The sequence below is a fragment of the Malania oleifera genome, chromosome 1 (genome assembly GCF_029873635.1).
Source record: "Malania oleifera isolate guangnan ecotype guangnan chromosome 1, ASM2987363v1, whole genome shotgun sequence".
Lineage (NCBI taxonomy): Eukaryota > Viridiplantae > Streptophyta > Magnoliopsida > Santalales > Ximeniaceae > Malania > Malania oleifera.
Genome location: NC_080417.1, coordinates 2,742,556 through 2,748,968, shown reverse-complemented (window position 1 = coordinate 2,748,968; position 6,413 = coordinate 2,742,556). Strand labels below are relative to the sequence as shown.

The following is a 6,413-nucleotide window of genomic DNA, read 5'->3' as shown; positions in this document are numbered from 1 at the left end:
CTATGTGTTAAAAAAATAAAGTATTTAATTTTTTTTTTCCTCAAATTTTACGTTTTAAATGCTCATTCAATATTAGCATAATCTATATCTATATTTTACTTTTCCCAATTAATTTTACGTTTAAATTAGTCCGTCGCAAATAATTTTATATCATATATACATGTCCGTAACATTTTTAAAAGTTGATTCACTACATGCAATATTTATGAATATTTTATCATTTATATAAATTTACCAATATTTTGACAATACTACTGATCAAATAATGTAACATAATGCGTTAAATTATGATACTGTTATTATTAAAACTAATTATCAAACTATATCTGTACCCCGTAACCAGTTTTACTACTACATGTGAAAGTTATTCCCCCCATGTAGAAGACTCACTTGATTACAAAACAGAAGCCGACTAATTAGGCAGGCTTTGAACTATATATTATTCTAATATTAGAAGGCCAACTGAGCAGAAAGCTTGCTAGTGCTATTATTATTACAACATAAAAAGCCCACTGAGCACAAACCCTAATCAGCACAATGCTCATTTTTGGCCAAAGGGAACCCATTTCCAAAGGGAACGTGCAGCAGCAGTGTCCAGAATCCAAGCCTTGTGCTTCTCTCCATTTTGTTCCAACGCATGCTTTGAAGAGCAAAACCAAATTTTCTTGTTCTCATCAAAGATGAAATTAACCCCCGTGCCATCTTCCTGTATATCCCATAGTGCAACATAATCTGGATCGCCCTCTTTTTCAACTACTACTACGAATTTCCATTCGCAGCTCTCGAAAGCTATCACACGTATCTTTCCATCGTCGTAGACTAGGTGCCATGCATCGTTTGAAGATCCACATTTTTCTTCGATGTTATTGACAACATAAGTTAGATGGTTATACTTACCTGATGGTCTACATATTCCTAATTTTTTCTTTGAGAGATTCGAAACGTCGTATAGCCAAATCGTCATCTGCAAAAGAACAGATATTATTATAATGACTTTATTGTTGTATTGATCATGAAAGGAGTAAACTTAATAATTAATCATATATACCTTTCAACAGCCGCCCCCAAAAAAAAAAAAAAAAAAGCACCGTCCCTGCTGCCAATCTTCTCAATTTTCTGATGGGAAAAATGGCGTAGGTTTCCTCATTTTATAGATGAGTCATGCATGCATGCTGGTGATGGCGACGTATGGTTCCATGAGGGTGATCGCACGTAGAAAGCATTTTTGGGGAATTCAATGGCTTTGTTTAATGTTTTGATTTATATATTCTGATTCTTACCTATCAGAAAGGGACAATTCAATTCCTTTATGCCAATAGATATTGTAATGCATGAAGTAGCATCAATTCTAGTTCTGGAAAAACAGCATGGAGGAATTCATTTATTGCAATTTCCATGTACCATGGTTACGTTTTCTCAGCCCTGGTCTTAAGAATGATTATTCGGAATTTAGCTGGAATAGACCTCCCACAAAGATTACACAGTTTATGTAAATTAAAAATCTAAATCTATTGTTTCCCAAAATCTTGAATAATCGTGATTTTTTTCTTAAAGTTATGCTGAAAGTAATTAGCGTACCTGAATTCATTGGGCAAATCTTGGAAGAGGAGTAGGCAAACCCTTTAGAGAATTACGGGTAGAAGAAAAGCAGTTTCTCTCTCTTAGCCCCAAAAGATGTTACGTTAATTACACAAATATTGATGATTATTTTGTGCTTTTATAGGATAGAGAGAGGACCGGTTTTCCTTATTTCATAATGACTCTCTTTTCATCAAAGATAGAGTCAAAATAAGAAAATAACTTCTCTAATTAATTAAAACAATAATTTACCATAACTGCTTAGAATTGCAACCGTTTCCCTAGTCCCAATAATTAAAATTGGGTCACGTTGTTTGGGTCAAAATCTTACATTCTCCCACTTGACCCATACGATGATATCATAGTTATTGGGATAGTTAAGGTAGACATTAAGTGCACAGCATTCCACTTCTTTATCAGTTTGGTCACCACAATACTATAAGTTAAACAACTTACAAGTGCAAGTCATGGCGGTTCCACATCAGTAAAGCGACATAGTTCCTTCCATGTTCCACAACACTAGTTAACCATTCAACCATAGTGTAACAACCCAAAAATTTACACCATTTTTTTCATTTATTTATTTACTCTTAACACCCCTATAGTACCTGCTATAACATCTCAGGGCCTAAATGGCACTGAGGTATCCCTATACATAATTTGACACACCTATGCAGGGGAAAACATAAAGTCATATATCCATAATTACAATACCAGAATTCAATTTTTCCCAACCATACATACATGTTTACACATCACCCCAGTTTCATCTACTCCAAAAATACATCCCCCTGAACACACTTACCCTTTAAAATAGGGCAATACAAAAGATCTCCCTATCTGGGAGCCTGATCTACTTGCCTAATTAGATCACTTAAAAAATGTTAAACCACTAGGATGAGACAACGCTTACTAAAAAGAAATATGCTATTACTAATGTGTGGCGACTGAGTTTCATAAATATTATAATGACAATAACTGAAATTGTAAAAGCTAGTAAATCATTATACAGTATAACTTGTAATGATCATAGTTTAAAGTATAACTGTATTGACGGTTATTTTGTGCTTTCATAAGATAAAGAGAGGACCAATTTTCCTTATTTTATAATGACTCTCTTTCCATCAAAGATAGAGTCAAAATGAGAAAATAACTTCACTAATTAATTAAAACAATAATTTACCATAATTGCTTAGAATTGCAACTATTTCACTAATCCTAATAATTAAAATTAGGTCACGTCGTTTGGGACAAAATCTTAGATTCTCCCACTTGACCCATACGACAATATCATACTTATTGGGATAGTTAAGGTAGACATTAAGTGCGCAGCATTCTAATTCTTTATCAGTTTGGTCACCATAATTCTATAAGTTAAACAGCCTACAAGTGCGAGTCATGGCGGTTCTACATCAATAACGCGACATAGTTCCTTCCATGTACCACAACACTAGTTAACCATTCAACCATAGTCTATAAGTGAGAAGTGTCAGTAAGGTCCGACAATTATGTCTTTGTCAAAAACAACTCCTATTGTCATTCAACCAAAATCATATATGTACGTACATCATGGAAAATAGGAAATATTAGAAACACATTCAATGAGATCTCAAGTGTCACAAGAAATAAACAAAGATACAATCCACAAATAAATGTTATGGGTCACAACAAAGACCTATTCTGTTAACATGTTCCTTAAATGTCTTTGGTGGTAAACCCTTCGTTAGTGGATCTGCAATTATGAGCTCATTTCTTAAATTTTCTATAGACACTTGTGATTTTTGAACCTCATCCTTGACAAAAAAATATTTGAGCACTCCATGTGATTCGCACCGTTAGAATATTTGTCATTCTTGGAGAAGAAGACTGATGCAGTATTATCACAATAAATACTCAGTGGCCTAGCAATAATGTCGACAATCACAAGCCTTGAGATAAAGTTCTGTAGCCACATTGCATGAATAGTGGCCTCAAAGCATGCCACAAATTCAGCTTCTATAGTGGATGAAGTAGTGATAGTTTGTTTGGCACTTTTCAATGAAATTGCTCCTCCAGCTAATATGAACAAATATCCAAAAGTTGACTTTCGACTATCAGCGCATCTAGCAAAATCTGAATCTGAGTAGCCAATCACCTCTAGGTTCTCAGATCTCCTGTATGTGAGCATGGAGTTCTTTGTTCCTTGCAAGTACCTCATCACTTTATTTGTAGCTTTCCAATGATCCATTCTAGGATTACTTTGGTATCTGCCGAGCATACTAACTACAAAACTGATGTCTAGTCTAGTGTAAGTCTGAGCATACATCAGGCTTCCAACAGCTGAAGCATAAGGAATTTCTTCCATTTGCTTATGTTCCCAATCATTTTGTGAACATTGCATGAGGCTAAATTTTCGCCCTTTTTGAATTGGAGTTGTAGAGATCCGGTGAATTATATTAATTAAATAATAGGAAGAAGAGAGGAAAAGGAAATTTTAATTGGAATTCAACAAAGGTCTTGTCGACGAACGTGCGACGAACACAGCACGTTCGTCGATGAACACACTTGATGGGATCGTCAACGAGGACACACGTCTCATCGACGAGAAGTTACCGAGGGGCTATTTTCAACTCTAAATTTCGTCGATGAGGAATAAGGGTTCGTCGATGAACTCTCTTCATGTCCTCATTGATGAAGTGATGTGTCTCATCGACGAGGGCAAGTGTATAACTAAAACTAAATTCGAATTCAGCGCAGATTTTTCAACCAAATTAGATTCTCTCTCTCTCTCTCTCTCTCTCTCTCTCTCTCTCTCTCTCTCTCTTGTTCATCCTCTACGCCTTCTCTCTAAGATTTTGGGTCTGTTCTTCGCCGGATCGATGATCCGAAGCCACCACGCTACTCTTAGGGAAGTTCTCTTCAAATTTGCTGGAGTAGATCGTTGGTGGGGCTAACTTGGACTCCATCCCAAGTTTAGGATAAGGCTTTATGTTGAGTATTTGGCTTTCCTACGGTGGTAGAATAGGTATTCAAAGAAATACTGAAGTTTTGTTCGATGCGATGTTATTTTCAGGGTGTTGAACGAGGAACCATGCGGGCATAGGACTAGTCATTTTAGGAGCTTTCCAGTAGTCAGGTAAGGGAGTAAACTAAAGCAGTAATCTTCCATGAAAATTATTATTATTTAATAGAAAATTAATTTTCAGAAAGCATGTATTATGTAAGAGTGTGTTTCGTAAAAATGTATATTTGGGAAAATACTATTATTACACAGAAAAATATATATATTTTAGTATAAAGTGTCAGAAAATGTAATTTTAGAACAGAATTCATGATTTTAATCAGTTTGTGTGGCATGAATATTATTTCAGTTATGATTTTATCAGTGTTTTCAGGCATGTAATATGTACTGTATATTTATTATAGCACGTAAATATTCATATTGCCACACAATTACATTTACTTTATTTCCCTTACTGAGAGGTGTCTCACCCCAACTTAAACCATTTCAGGGAACCCAGAAAGATAGGCAGACCGAATTTCGAGCTGTTGAGGGAGTTTTTACTACCCCGTTAGGAGGGTGAGTTTTTAAACTAGGGTCAGTGGGTTTTTGATATATGATCCTAGTTTTACTTTTTGATATTTTAAGGATTGTATATATATATATATATATATATATATATATATATATATATATATAAATATAGGGAATGTAAGTAACTCTGGTATTGTATTCTATGGTTGGGTGAATGATATTTATATTTACTGCTTCTTAGGTGTCCGCTGTGTATGAAAGGTGTGTACCCGTTACCCACGGGTTCGGGTTGACTTTGTTATGTTGTAAGTTAATGGTGTCAGAGTATTTAATATGGTTGATTAGGTAGTAAATTAAGCAGGTCGTTACAGTTTAGTATCAGAACCTAGGATGTTAGATTCTGTAGACTCTAGAATGCAGCAGTAATAATACTAGAGTATAGGATAAACGAATTTGAGGTCTGGTTTTGTAGTCTAGATGCAGGACTTCCGTGATGGTTTGTGTGTCTTTCCTGGGGTGATGATATCAGGAAAGCCATGGTAAACTATTGTTAGGTTGGGTATCTAGGTTGCAGGATTGAACCTTGAATTAAGATAATGGATGATGAATCGGTTAAGGAAATAATATACTAGTTAGATGATATTTTTTGGTAATAGGGTCCTAAGCTAAGTTTATGTCTTTTCAAGATGAACTCTAGAGGTAGTAGCGCCCATGCAAGTGGTAATGAGGGTGCTGAGCCCTCGGGCGCTGCGAGTGGTGATTCAGACGTAATATTACACAGCATGGCTCGGCAAGTCATGGCTGAAATTACTAGGAACTCCAAAGAGCAGTGTGGCCCATCCATAGACCATGGTAGTTAAATTGTGAAGTTTATTAAGATGAATCCTCCGACTTTCTCAGGAGGAACTAATCCTACAGTCGCTAAAAACTGGATGCAAGAGATTGAAAAAGTGTTTGTAGTGCTACAATGCACTAAGGAGCAGAGAGTGTTGTTCGCTACATATAAACTGATTGGAGAGGCTGAAAGATGGTGGACGACAGTGAAACTTCAAGAGCAGTAGAGGACAGTGCCTATAGAGATGATATGGGAGCAATTTAAGGAGATATTTTTGGATAGATAATTCCCAGCCTCGTCCAGGGAAGCGAAGATAGAGGAGTTCCTAAATCTAAAGCAGGGAAAGCAGACAGTGCACCAGTACACTGCAAGCTTCATTGAGTTATCTCGTTTCGCCCCGTACATTATTCCAGACGAGAAGAAGAAGGTAAGATAGTTTGAAAGGGGTCTGAGGAGAGAATTATATAAGCAAGTGTCGACACTGAA

At 35.9% G+C, this 6,413-nt stretch overlaps 1 long non-coding RNA gene across 1 annotated transcript; it reads right to left on the bottom strand.

Annotated features, from left to right (window-relative positions):
• Positions 1-276: 276 nt before the first annotated feature.
• On the bottom strand, positions 277-1,118 carry LOC131153719 (uncharacterized). The gene is made up of 2 exons (XR_009136295.1): positions 1,049-1,118; positions 277-964 (listed from the first exon to the last, which is right to left on the bottom strand). It is a non-coding gene; the product is annotated as an uncharacterized LOC131153719 (long non-coding RNA).
• Positions 1,119-6,413: the final 5,295 nt, after the last annotated feature.